Source organism: Rana temporaria, chromosome 12 (assembly GCF_905171775.1).
Source record: "Rana temporaria chromosome 12, aRanTem1.1, whole genome shotgun sequence".
Taxonomy (NCBI): domain Eukaryota; kingdom Metazoa; phylum Chordata; class Amphibia; order Anura; family Ranidae; genus Rana; species Rana temporaria.
This window is the reverse complement of record NC_053500.1, coordinates 87,028,080-87,042,547: the sequence shown is the minus strand read 5'-3', so window position 1 is coordinate 87,042,547 and position 14,468 is coordinate 87,028,080. Positions and strand designations below refer to the sequence as shown.

Here is a 14,468-nt window from a genome sequence, read left to right as displayed (position 1 = left end):
GTGTGTGTGTGTGTATGTATATATATATATATATTTGTGTGTGTATATATGTAGACTGATGATCAAGGGATATCTTATGACTCACCAGAAATGCCTAAAATTGATTAGATAACGGTACTCTGTTCCTTATCAAACGCATAACACTGAATGGTGGTGACGCCTCTATGCTATATTCGCACACTATTGTTATTCAGAAACATACCACATTGAGTTACTGTCGGTGTAATTTCTGTCGGATACATGCATGTATATTATTGCTTATCAAAAAAGCATGACATTGATTTGTCGGTGACACCTCTATTATATAAACCGCACACTATGGTTATTCAGAAATATACCACATTGAGTTACTGTCGGTGTAATTTCTGTCGGATACAGGAATGTATATTATTGCTTATCAGAGAAGCATGACATTGATTTGTCGGTGACACCTCTATTATATAAACCGCACACTATGGTTATTCAGAAACATACCACACTGAGTTACTGTTGGTAAAAATTTCTGGAGGTTACATGTTGGTACACTATTACTTATCAGAAACGCATGATGCTGAGTTACTGATAGCGACACTTCTGCTGGTTATATGACTATGCAATTTTGCTGATTAGAAACGCATAGCATTGTATTATTGTTAAGGATATTTATAAATTCAGATATGCACTGCTTTAAGGGTCCTTTTTTGCTAGTGACATTTCTGTTGATTAGATGACCCGACAAGGTTGCATTAAGTAACACATTGGGTTGCTGACAACATGCTGTTGGTCATATAAACTTTCCAAGTTTTTTTCTAATCAAAATAATGCACAACTGGTATTGTGGGTTCATGACGGTATACTGTTACTATCCAGAAACGCACAGCATTGAGTGTTCTTGCTAGTGACGTTTCTATCAGGTATATGACTGTGGGTGTTGGAATACACAATGTTACTGTCTGTAACATTTCGGTCCCTTGTCCTATACCCTATTGTTTATCTGAAGTATGCTAATACCACTCTCTGCTAGTTATGACTGCAGGGAGTATAACACCAGCAATACACGGTTGAGGCCGCATATGTCCTTTTGGTCATACTGGCCATGCGACTGTTTGTTTTTTTCTATGATCATCAGAGATATACTATAGGTGCTAGTATTATTTTCTGTTGATTGGAAGACCGTACTGCGGTCAGTCAGGAATAGACAACACTATAGTGGTTCTTGTCCTCCTGTCCTGAATCTATTACCTTGGGTCGCTGCACATAAATAAAACGCAGCAGTAGAAGGTGTCTGTGTCCTCTGCGTTGTTTATTACTCAGAAAAAAAAAAAAAAAAAAAAAAAAAAAAACTCCAGATTGGCTAGTGGCCTCTCTGTTGGATACAGGACCTATAAACCTATTAAGCATCAGAAGCTCACACTTGGAGCTTCTGTCCTTTCTCTGGGCTTAGGTTATATGGTATCTTACTACATATGAGAAATACACACCTAAGGTTGGTTGTGTCTTCTCTATTCTACAGGTGTCTGTATATCAGAAAACACAGCAGTGGAGGCTGGGGGTGTCTATCTGTCTTTCCATATTAAGTCTGAGCTTGCTGTCCTTCGGAAATACAAGATCTAGGACCTGTATATCTGGGACATTTTGGTCACTTCATTTCGGTCACTTTATTTCAGACCTTATTTTCCATTCACATGGAAGGAACAGGATTTCTGATTGCGGGCCTTTACTTCTAGGCATGCCAGGGACATTCCCTAGACCTGAACCCAGTAGGGTTATAGGACACTGGAAGGAGGTCATAAAATCACCTAGTAGGTTCTTTTTAGTAGGAAAGGGGTTACGCTGTTAGGGGCTGTTTGCCTAAAAAATTCAGCATCAGGATTCTTTCTGACTGGTTCTCCCGATCCGATCCGAGCTTTATAGCTCAGTGTATGTCCTTCATGTCACCCCCTCGGACGAACTGGATATGAATAACCAATATTCATCTTTTACTCCTACTATGGCATTGGTCCCTTGTGGTAGGGATCTGCTTAACTTAACACTCCTTGGTGCGTGGAGTGGATCATGACCTCAAACACTGGATTTTTACAGAATACTGTATTCTGTTGGCGTGTGGCACTCATGGGTTTACCCTGAGATTATAGGGTAAAATGTATCTGCATATTATACGCGGGGGGCGGTGAAAAGTTTTCTTTCCCCGACACCTTTGTTCTTTTCTGTTATATACCAATGAATGCAGTGGTTACTCGCAATTTCGTAACAGGCTCCTTTCTGCGTAGTTTAATGATCGACTCGCAGGGTTATAAGGAGCCTAGGGTATATAGAACAATCTCACATCTGACATGTCGGTATTCAGATGGGAAGGAACCCAGAAATGGGGAATGACCAGGATGGGACCTGCTTGTCAACCGGCTTGCAGAGCAGCTGTTTTTGTCCGGTCTAGCAGTGTACGTTGGAGACAGGAGTCTGTCCACGCGTATTAGCGGACGCACGAACGAGCCACGCCAAGGTATCCTGTGGTCCAGACACTGACCAATAAGTGTCCTCGCTATAAAGTCACATGCATTCCAATGAATGGAGGTGGACAGGTGGACTGAAGGGAGTGCAGGAGCACACCAAACGCCCTGCTTGGTCACATACCTGTCCAGTCATTTGAGTGAAGGGAATAGACTTCCCTTAATCTAGTATCCTTGAGTGGGTTTATTTCCTTGTTTCACCAGGACTTTGGCAAACAAAAAAGGGGGACCCACAAGGATTGTACGTCGGGAGACCCTGTTTCTTTCTAAACCATTCTCCTGTACAGACTAGTGGCTTAAAACCACATGTTGTTTTTTTCTTTTTTTCTGGGTTGATCAAAGTAGGTCTTTGTTTCACAGAACAAATCTCTGACTAAACTTTGGATGGTCTTATGCAGCTTTGCAGACACTATCAACCACGATGGCTAGAATATTGGCGCAGCCAACCTTTCTATCCTAAAGAATACTCAAGCTCTCAGAATTTTTTTCTTTAAGAGCACGTGCCACCTAGACTCTGCATCCAAAGAGGAGACAGGAGCATAGGTGGAGCAGACCTGCAGGTCATTTTCATGATCCAGCTAGGATACCCTCATCACACACTAGGAAGTGGAAGTGGTGAAATAAAATCAGATTCTGACATCTAGCAAAAGACCTTGCAGGCAAGGGTCCCACCCTAAAGTAGGCCTGTTGGTTACTCGTCTATCCTCTCGGGTGCCGTCCTGGAAGGTGATGAGAGAAAACGGACGTTACTTACCGGTAACGGTGTTTCTATGAACCTTCCAGGACGGCAGGCCTACTTCCCGCCCTATGTGGAGGGAAAAGATAAGCTAAACGCTAGGTGGTAAGTACCTATACGGAACAATGTCCCTTGTGAACCAGTTCAGGACTACTCTAATTCATACTGAGGATCAAGGGGAAGGGTGGGGACTTTTAAATTGTTAAGTGATTGTGTTTCCTGTGGGGAGGAGCCATCATCTCTCGGGTGCCGTCCTGGAAGGTTCATAGAAACACCGTTACCGGTAAGTAACGTCCGTTTTTTTCACTTTTACCTACAGGTAAGACTATAAGGCTTACCTGTAGGTATAAAGAATATCTCCTAAACCTGTATGGTTTAGGAGATATTCCCCTCGCAATGCGCCGCTGATTGCAGCGGCGCATGCGCAGGGGGGAATCCATGGCGAAAGGACCGGCAGTCGCCGGACCTTGCCGAATTTAAATCTCACGCGCGGGAGTGACGTCATCGCCGCTCCAGCCAATCACAGCGCTGGAGCGGCGATACCCGGAAGACACGCCGGAGCAAGATGACATCTCGCTCGGCGTGGACCAGGTAAGTGTTCTTCACCTCGTTCCAAGGTAAGTATTTCATAATCAGCCACTATTCGGTGCATACTAGCTGATTATGCTTTTTGCCTTGCAGGTTTGAAAAAAAAAAAAAAATTTTATGCGGTTTACAACCGCTTTAAGGACCTTCTCCTGCACATATGTCGGCAGAATTTTCACAGTAAACAATGCATTTTTATAGCATTTTTTGCTGTGAAAATGACAATGGTCCCAAAAATGTGTCAAAATTGTCCGATGTGTCCGCCATAATGTCGCAGTCATGAAAAAAATCGCTGATCGCCGCCATTAGTAGTAAAAAAAATATATATTAATAAAAATGCCATAAAACTATCCCCTATTTTGTAAACGCTATAACTTTTGCGCAAACCAATCGTTAAATGCTTATTGCGATTTTTTTTTTTTTACCAAAAATATGTAGAAGAATACGTATCAGCCTAAACTGAGAAAAAAAATTATTTATATATTTTTTGGGGGTATTTATTATAGCAAAAAGTAAAAAATATAGATTTTTTTTTCAAAATTGACGCTCTATTTTTGTTTATAGCGCAAAAAATAAAAACCGCAGAGGTGATCAAATACCATCAAAAGAAAGCTCTATTTGTGGGGAAAAAAGGACGCCAATTTTTTTTGGAGCCACATCGCACGACTGCGCAATTGTCAGTTAAAGTGACGTAGTGCCGAATCGCAAAAACTGGCCAGGTCCTTTACCTGCATAAAGGTCCGGGTCTTAAGTGGTTAAAAAAAAACACCTGCAAGAGAAAGGCATAATGAGCTAGTATGCATACCATACTAGCTCATTATGTGGTACTTACCTGAAATCAAAGCCCCCGAAGTGCTCCTCGTTCCCCTCCACAGCCATGTCTCCTCGGAGCTTCTTCCTGGTATCGCCGCTCCGGGGCTGTGGTTGGCCGAAACGGTGATGACGTCACTCCCGCGCATGCACGCGGGACCGGCATGATCCCATTCATTATGACGGGACAATTTAAATTAAAGAGAGGGAGAGGGGGCTAAAAGAGAGGGGATGAGAGAGGGGGGGGTGGGATAGAGAGGGGGAATGAGAGAGAGGGAGTGAGAAAAAGGAAAATAGAGAGAGGGTGAAAGAGAGAGAGAAGGTGAAAGAGAGAGAGAAGAAGACTGTGGGGGGCACATTATAGTACATTGCATGGGGGGGTAATATCACAGTACATTGCATGGGTGGTACAGCAGAGTATGTTACATGGGGGGGGGGGTCAAAGCACAGTACATTAGATGGTAAGCACAGCATATTACATGGTGGGCAAAGCACATCACATTACATGGTGGGCACAGCACATTCAGTGGTGAGCATGGCACATTACATGGTGGGCACAGGACATTACATGGTTGGCATTGCACAATAAAGCACATTACGTGGAGGGCACAGCAATGACATGGTTGGTACTGCACAGCACATTACATGGAGGGCACAGCACATGCACACAGTGAGCACAGCAGCTTATATGGTGGGCACATCATGTGAGATGGCGGGCACAGCTGAGCACATTACCTGGTGGGCACTGCACATTACAAGTGGGCACTGCACAGCACATTATATGGTGGGCACAGCATATTATATAATGGGTACTGCACATGACGGGCACTGCATGACACCACATAACATGGTGGACACTGCATGGCACAGCACATTACATGGTGGGCACAGGACATTAAATGGTGGTCACTGCACAGCATGTTCCATTGTGGGTACTGCATGGCACATGACATGGTGTGTACAGCACATTACATGGTAGGCACTGCATGGAGCAGCACATGACATGGTGGGCGCAACACAGCAATTTACATGGTGGGCACTGCACGACATGGTGGGCACTGCATGGCACAGAACATTACATGGTGGGTAGAGCACATGACATGGTGGGCACTGCATGGCACAGCACATGACGTGGGCAATGCACATTACATGGTAGGAACTGCACGACATAGTGGGCACTTCATGGCACAGCACACAACATAGTGGGCATAAGAAAGCACATTACATGAGGGGGGTTGAGCACCAGTCTGTCTCCTAGCACAATCATTACATCCACCCAGGTCAGTTTCTATACAATCCTCCCTCCCTAAGTTTACTAACCTCATCTATTCTGAACAGCATGACAGGTGTCCTTCCTTCCGGGCTCCTGCTGGCTAGGATGACATCAGCACCTCTCTCCCAGACATCTGCCTGCAGCTCTCAGACACTGAGGATCTGTGTGAGGCAAACAGATCCTGTGATAGGAGACAGGCATAGGCTGGGACAGGACTCAGCTGCAGCAGCTGACACTTGTCTCCTCCATGTGTGCACAGAGGACTCCTCTCCTCTTCCTCCAGGACGTAAGCCACTGCCATGGGCCTATATTGAGGGAGGGGCTTGGAGCCAGGAACTCTAGAACTCTGCCCGAGGATGGTGTACCGAAAATGAAAAGATATTTCCTCAGCTCCCACCTACTCGGTCCCTCTATTGAACCGATGGGGCCCAGAAAAATATATTCACCACTTAAAGCGGTTCTCCACCCTAAAGTGGAGTCCCGCTGATCGGAACCCTACCCCCCTCCGGTGTCACATTTGACACCTTTCAGGAGGGAAGGGGGGTGCAGATACCTGTCTAAAGACAGGTATTTGCACCCACTTCCGGCCACACGCTACGGGCAAAAGACGGGTTTTTCTGACTTCCCGTCTGTCGCCCGTTGTGTGCTGGGAACACTCGGCTCCCAGCACACAGCGTGTGAGCCAATCGGCGGGCGCAGCGCGACTCGCGCATGCGCCGTAGGGAACCGGGCAGTGAAGCCGCAGCGCTTCACTTCCTGGTTCCCTCAGCGTGGATGGCGGGGGGAGCAGCAGAGAGACGAGCGATCGCTCGTGCTCTGCTGCGATCAGCGCTGGACTCCAGGACAGGTAAGTGTCCTAATATTAAAAGTCAGCAGCTGCAGTATTTGTAGCTGCTGGCTTTTAATATTTTTTCCCCATGGCACATCCGCTTTAAGCAAGAAGGAGAAGTACATGTTTACAAGTGAACAGGAAAAGTGCAGTCCCCTGTAGGGGTGCAGACTGGCGCTGATTGACTTTAGGCAGTCCCAGTGTGTTTGTTCGGGTGGCCCCCCGTTGAGAGAGAATTCAGTACAGGAATAGTAAAGGCACAGGAACACGATGTATCTAAACTCATTCTCCAACTTTACTGATAATATTAACCACTTAAGCCCCGGACCTTTAGGCAGCTAAATGCCCAGGCCAGGTTTTGCGATTCGGCACTGCGTCGCTTTAACAGACAATTGCGCGGTCGTGCGACGTGGCTCCCAAACATATTTGGCGTCCTTTTTTCCCCACAAATAGAGCTTTCTTTTGGTGGTATTTGATCACCTCTGCGGTTTTTATTTTTTGCGCTATAAACAAAAAAAGAGCGACAATTTTGAAAAAAAATCAATATTTTTTACTTTTTGCTGTAATAAATATCCCCCAAAAACATATATAAACATTTTTTTTCCCTCAGTTTAGGCCGATACGTATTCTTCTACCTATTTTTGGTAAAAAAAAATCGCAATAAGCGTTTATCGATTGGTTTGCGCAAAATTTATAGCGTTTACAAAATAGGGGATATTTTTATTGCATTTTTATTTTTATTTTTTTACTACTAATGGCGGCGATCAGCGATTTTTTTTTTCGTGACTGCGACATTATGGCGGACACTTCGGACAGTTTTGACACATTTTTGGGACCATTGTAATTTTCACAGCAAAAAATGCATTTAAATTGCATTCTTTATTGTGAAAATGACAGTTGCAGTTTGGGAGTTAACCACAGGGGGCGCTGAACGTGTTAGGCTTCACCTAGTGTGTGTTTACAACAGTAGGGGGGTGTGGCTGTAGGCCTGATGTCATTGATTGTGTCTCCCCTATAAAGGGGATGACACGATCGATGCGCCGCCACAGTGAAGCACGGGGAAGCCGTGTTTACATACGGCTCTCCCCGTTCTTCATCTCCGGGGAGCGACCGCGACGGAGCGGCTATAAACGAATAGCCGCGATGTCGTCCCGGATCGCTCCCCGAGGTAAGCCGCCCGACCCGCGGAAAGGCAAGGACGTATATATACGTCCATCTGCCTGTCCGTGCCATTTTGCGGACGTAAATAGTCGTGCGGCGGGCGTTAAGTGGTTAAGACAGTTATATGCATTACAAAAAGGGGAGGGAACAAAATACATTAATTTGGGTAAGAAATAAAGAATTATTATGTTGGCAATATGTGATTGGTTAATACAAATGCTACGTGTTCTGTAAAGATAAGATATTATGGCTTACTCGTTAAAAACAGACTTCTATTCATTAAAAAAGCTTAGTAAGTGAAAAACAGCTGCATAATATAATTGGGAAAGGAGGAAATATTCCTAACAATGTGTAAGGAATATGTTGCATGTGAACCTTAAATTTAAAATAATAAAGTACAAGATAGGGAAAATATAGATAACATTTTTAATACAGTTCTAGCAATTAATAAGGAATGTCTCACATGTAATAGAATATATAAAAACAACACCTGTGAGAACAATAACAAAAAGGAAATATACAATTCTAGCAATTAGTAAGGAATGTTTCGCATGTATAATCTTTTGTTCAGAGATAAAAACTACATGAAATTAGGTATGTAAGGCCTTTTAGAATTCTACTAATAATGAGTGAAATAACACTGTCTCTGAAACTCTTAACTCCTTACAATCATATGTAACAGTTAAGGAAGGACACTAGCTTTAGAACCTTAAACCCTTCCCCCCCCCCATGCAGCTGGACCCCCTGGGCAGTGCCCAGGGGTGCCCACTTATTAAGACTGCCCTGCATGTAGGAGATCCAGACAATCTGCTAGAGTCCAAAGGTGTCTACCAGAAATTTGTCTAGAGAACCACATCTCCAGGCTAATTTTGAACTATGAGGATCACCTGAATGGCATCCATCAGGAGTTTGATGTATGCCACTGCAGTGGCATTATCTAACTGGCTCTCTGATGACCCTATGTTAGGGGTGTCCTGCTGTCCAGGCAATATGGCTTTCCCTAGAGTTTTAGAATGTTGTACCAAGTCCCTGCAATGACAAATAGCTAGATTCAGGTAGGGGCGCGCAACTTTAAGGCGGCGTAGCGTATTTACGCTAAGTCGCCTTAAGTCAGAGAGGCAAGTACTGTATTCTCAAAGTACTTGCCTCCTAACTTACGGCGGCGTAGCGTGAATGCAGCGGGCGCAAGCGCGCCTAATTCAAAATAGGCTGAGGGGGCGTGTTTTATTATAATTTGCTTTGACCTGACGTAATTGAGTTTTTTTTGGAACAGCGCATGCGCCGTCCGCCTACATTTCCCAGTGTGCATTGCGGCTAAGTACGCCGCACGGTCCTATTGATTTTGACGTGGACGTAAATGACGTAAATCCCTATTCACAGACGAATTACGCAAACGACGTAAAATTCTCTAATTTCGAAGCGGGAACGGCGGCGGCCATACTTTAACACTACTATTCCAACTATTTGTTGGAATAACTTTAGGCCTGATAATGCGTTGCGTAAACGGCGTATCTGTACTGCGTCGGCCGGGCGTACGTTCGTGAATAGGCGTATCTAGTGATTTACATATTCTACGCCGACCGCAATGGAAGCGCCAGCTAGCGGCCAGCCTAAATATTACACCCTAAGATAGGACGGCGCAAGTCGTCGTATCTTAGATAGGTTTAAGTGTATCTCTGTTTGAGGATACACTTAAACTTAGGTCGGTGCAAATTCTGAGTTAGGTCGGCGTATCTACTGAATCTAGCTAAAAGTATCTAGGACTCCTCCCTACCTCTTCAGGCTGGCATGCATTGTCAGGATTTTCCAAGACCGTTGCAAGAAGAATTTTTCTGACTCAAGAGCTGGATTCCTAAGCCAGCCGGCCAGAGATAAACTGGTCCTTGGTGTAAGGCAAGTTGATTTTGTCTAGACTGTAGACAAGGACTTTTCTCTGGCTTACATGAGCTGCATATTTGTCTCAGGTTAGTATTGAAGCCAGTGTGTCAGGATAATCAAGCAACTAGCAGCATTTAAAAATTGGTCAGCAATGACAGGCCCTACATTTTTCTTTTGAGAGGTTTGCCATAGGAAAGTCAATTTCATTGGGTGAAAATGTCAGTTTCCATAAGTGTAGTATTTTGGATTTTCCTCAAACAATACAAGAACAGACAGATCTGATATTTGCTGTTACCATTTTTACCAACAGGTCTGTGCGGCCACGTCTTACATTATACATCAGTTCAGAATCTTTGGAAAAGAACCAGAATGAGGCAGATTCAAACCAGACAGGTAGGCTCTGCAAAGAAAATGCCAAACTGTTCATAATTGTGGGCAAAGTATAAGTTGATTTTTAACCATCTTAAATCTACCTAAGAATATAACATCAGTTAAAGCAACCTTGGAGGTCCATTCAGACCAGTGTGTTGCATGGTAAAGCCCATTAACAGGACCATACTCCTTAGGTTTTAAAGGGCTGTGTATCCCCCACCAACATTTAAAGGGGACTTTCAAAAGGTCTGTATGGAGACGAAAGCCCCATGCACACAGGCCGAATATCCGCTGACATTCGGCCTGTGTGTACAGGTCCATGTCCAACAGAAGCCCATCACACGACCAGCTTCTGTCAAACGAGCATGCTGGAAAACCAGCAGCCAATTGGTATCCAAATATCGCTTGCAGTCAATGGCTTCGCGCACCCACCAGTGTGTCCGTCCCCCAGTCAGAACACAATAGCACAGCGGGGATATTGCAGTACTAACATTGCCTAGTTAGTACATCAAGTGCCTCAGTTTTTTTTCCGTTCAGCCTGCAGGGTTGAACGAAAAAAATCTTACCATGTGTACCAGGCATAATACACAGCTATGTCTCTCCTAAAGGCTTTATTTTTTTTCTCTCTGGTTTTTGAATAGAGGATGCATTTACCACCCAATCCATAGTCATATACATAAACTACTCTTTTGTTATTCCTACTTTTATGATTTACTGATATGGTTTTATTCTCATATCAATAGTGGAGGAAGAGGGCGCTAGTAAGAAAACAATAATACCTGAATTAGGGTGTCCTTGGACAGGAGGCCCCAATGGTATAAGTGGGAAATTAGAAAAAATATATATTGTTAAACACTCGAGTGACTAAACAATTTGTACATAAATTGTGACTCAACTAAATCGTGTGCAATACCAAATATTACAACACTATACTATATGCAACAAAGTCGCTAGTGCAACCAGTGAGTGGTGCAAAAACACTTAGGTGATAGTGCGTCTCAAAACCATAAGTAACAGAAAAAAACAGAAAAAACACAGTCCAGGTGTAGTTGATTGACCACTCCAGAAGGTAATTAGATCATGCAAAAAATCTTGAGTGCTGCTGCAGCCACCACCAATATAACATTTGCACCCGAAGTGATCTTGCCAGAGAAAAGGCTTACCAAAGGTAGTGGACCCCTTTCGCAAGAATTGGGTCTAATGAGCTGAGCAGGTGTTAGTGCCTGCACACTGTTCACTATCGCTCAGACTGCGGATCTTATGCCAGTGGTATCAGGAATCCATCCAAAAAATATCAACAGAGAAAGATGCCATGGTGCATTAACTTTTATTTTAAAAACCCATAAATAAAAAACGCTGATTGGCCCCTTACTTGGAGAGTGCCTGCCCGGCACTAGGACTGCATGCGTCTAACAGGACCCTGGCTCAATCTCGTGGGTTGCTGTGTGGAGAGGCGCGTAGGTTGTATGCAGCGGCGTGCGGGATAGGCTGTTTTGCTAAAAAGTCAGACTAGCCTCCGACAATTGTTTCGTGGAATTACCACGTCATCAGGGGGCGTGTCTGACCGCCGGGAATTCTGGTTTATGTAGGCAAGGAGAGCCTATCCGGACTCATGGTGGGCGTGTACGGCTGACGCATGCACTCCTACTGGCGCGCACCACCCTCCACATCTAGTGGCTCAATTGGATACATCATTCCAGCGCACATTAGAATACTTGCAATACTTAAAAATATTAAAAATATATATTACGGTCTCTAGATTAACCAGCCTATTGGATTATTATTCACACACACACTATATAAAGTTCTTATGTTGTGTTGCTGGCCATATCAGACTGCTGTAATACTAACAATAAAAAGCATAATTTTGTAAAATAAGTTAGACATCTAACATATTATACATTCTTTATATCTGGACATCTAACCAATATTTGGAATTCATTCAATATATGATTATACGATGTAGGACAATTAAAAAGGAAAAGGGTAGCATCCATTATGAAGAATATTTGACATTGGGGATATTACTGCCATATTGTGGATTAAAAATAAATTGTTCAAAAAGAATTACTAAATGATTTATACATTGTAGATTAGCCATCCTATGGTAAGACGGTGATCCTATACATATGTATTGCAGGTCCTCCTATTGAGGGATGTATCAATGGGCACCCCAAAGAATTGGGACATTAGTTGAATTTTTATATGAATATCGGAATAGGATCTGAAACTATATGGTCAAAGAGAACATCGATCGTTGGCTAAAAAGCAATTCAGATCCAATTCGATATTCAACCCTGTGGGGTGCATGGTCCTCATTCTGTGTATCCACATGGTCTCGTTTTGGGATATGCTCCGGGTCATATGTGTTCCCCTCCAATGTTTGGATACTTTGTCAATACCATAAAAAAGTACATAAAGTGGGATCACTATTGTGGTGACTGGTGAAATGCCTTGACACACTGTGGTTTGGGAAATCGTTGCGAATATTAGCTAAGTGCTCGTTAATTCGTGTTCGCAATTTGCGTGTCGTTCTCCCCACATATTGTAGTGGGCAAGAGCATTCAACCACATAAGTTACATGGTCTGAGTCACATTTTATGAGGGGTTTAATTTTGAAGTTTTCCCCTGTCACATGCAATTTAAATTGTATACGTTTCCTTGGGGCACTGGCTTTCCGTGTCGTTTTGCAGGCCTTACATCTGGTGCAATAATGGAACCCTGGTATATCGAGAAAGGTAAGTGTTTTTTTAGGCGGATCGGGCACATTACATGCCACTTTATTTCTCAAACCTGGGGCTCTCCGATAAATAAATTGTGGAGTGTCAGAGATGCAACCTTGGAGATCTTGATCTTTTAACAGGATGGACCAGTATTTTTTGTATATATTTTCAACTTGTCTATACTGTTTATTGTACCCTGAGATGAGTGCCACTTCTTTTTTTCTCTGGTTTGTAGAAGAGACTGTCTCTCTATCTGGGAGACTTGTTTTTGAACTTTCTTTAATGTTTTCTTAGTGTAGCCTTTTTCTATGAATTTGGCCGTAAGTAGTTCTCCTTGTACTTGATAGTCCTGATCCGTGGTGCAGTTTCTTTTGAGTCTCATATATTGGCCTTTGGGGATAGCTCCTAGCCATCGCGGATGGTGGCAGCTTGATGTTGGTATGAAGCCATTGCGATCTGTTGGTTTGAAATATGTGAGGGTCTCTAAACTATTTCCCCTTTTCTTGATGGTTAGATCAAGATAGTTGATTGACGAATCGCTGATTTCAGCTGCAAATTTGAGCCCATATCTGTTTTGGTTCATATAGATGACATATTGGCGTAGGTCTAACTCAGAGCCCTCCCAAAAGATGACCACGTCATCTATGTACCTTTTGTAGAATTTGAGTGCCTTGTGTCTCTGGTGGAAAATGTTCTCATATTCCCATTTGTTCAGGACAATATTGGCTACGCTAGGTGCATAGCGAGCACCCATGGCTACTCCGCCCACTTGGGTATAATTATGTTCGTTGGCCCAAAAATAATTATTCGTCATGGCTAGCTCCAAACCTTTGTAGGATATAATTAATTTGATCTATTTTTAGTTTCCCATCATCATTTAAGGCCCATCTAAGTGCTTCAATGGCATCTTGATGTTGGATGTTTGTATAAAGGGACTCAATGTCTACTGTAGCCATAATGGTTGATTCTTGGATTTCTACCTTTTTGGATGTCCACTGTCAAATCTCGACTATCTTTAAGGTACGAAGGGCTCATTCGTACTAGCGGTTTTAAGAAAGTATCTAGATACTCTCCTACTCTGGAGAATAATGACCCAATCCCACTAATAATGGGTCTTCCGGGGGGTTTCTCTAGGTTCTTGTGAATTTTGGGTACCGTATATAGTACTGGTACTCGTGGTGCATGAGGAACTAAATACTTTGCTTCTTGAGGTGAGTATTTCTTTGGTAAGTCCTATATTAACCCAAGCGGAGAGTTCGTCCTTTAGTCTTGGGGTTGGATCTCCTTTCATGCATTTATATGTTTTCGTATCTTCCAATTGTGATTGCATCTCACTGTAGTAGTACCTGCGATCAAGGATGACCAGTCCTCCTCCCTTATCCGCAGGTCTCACTACAATTTGCTTGTTTTTTTCCAAGGATTTAATACCTTTTTTAAGGTTCACATTCCTGCTGGTTGTTGAAATAGGTAATTCCCTAATTTCGTCTTGCACCATCTTGCGGAACACTTCGATATGATGGTTATTTCCTTTTTGGGGATTAAACACTGATTGATTTCTCAGTCCACTATGTACATATGGTTCCGGAGGTTTTTCTACTTCTAATATATTTTGATT

At 43.3% G+C, this 14,468-nt stretch overlaps 1 pseudogene; it reads left to right on the top strand.

The window, feature by feature from the left end:
* Positions 1-14,468, top strand: part of LOC120919507 — a 334,252-nt pseudogene that overhangs the window by 217,884 nt on the left and 101,900 nt on the right.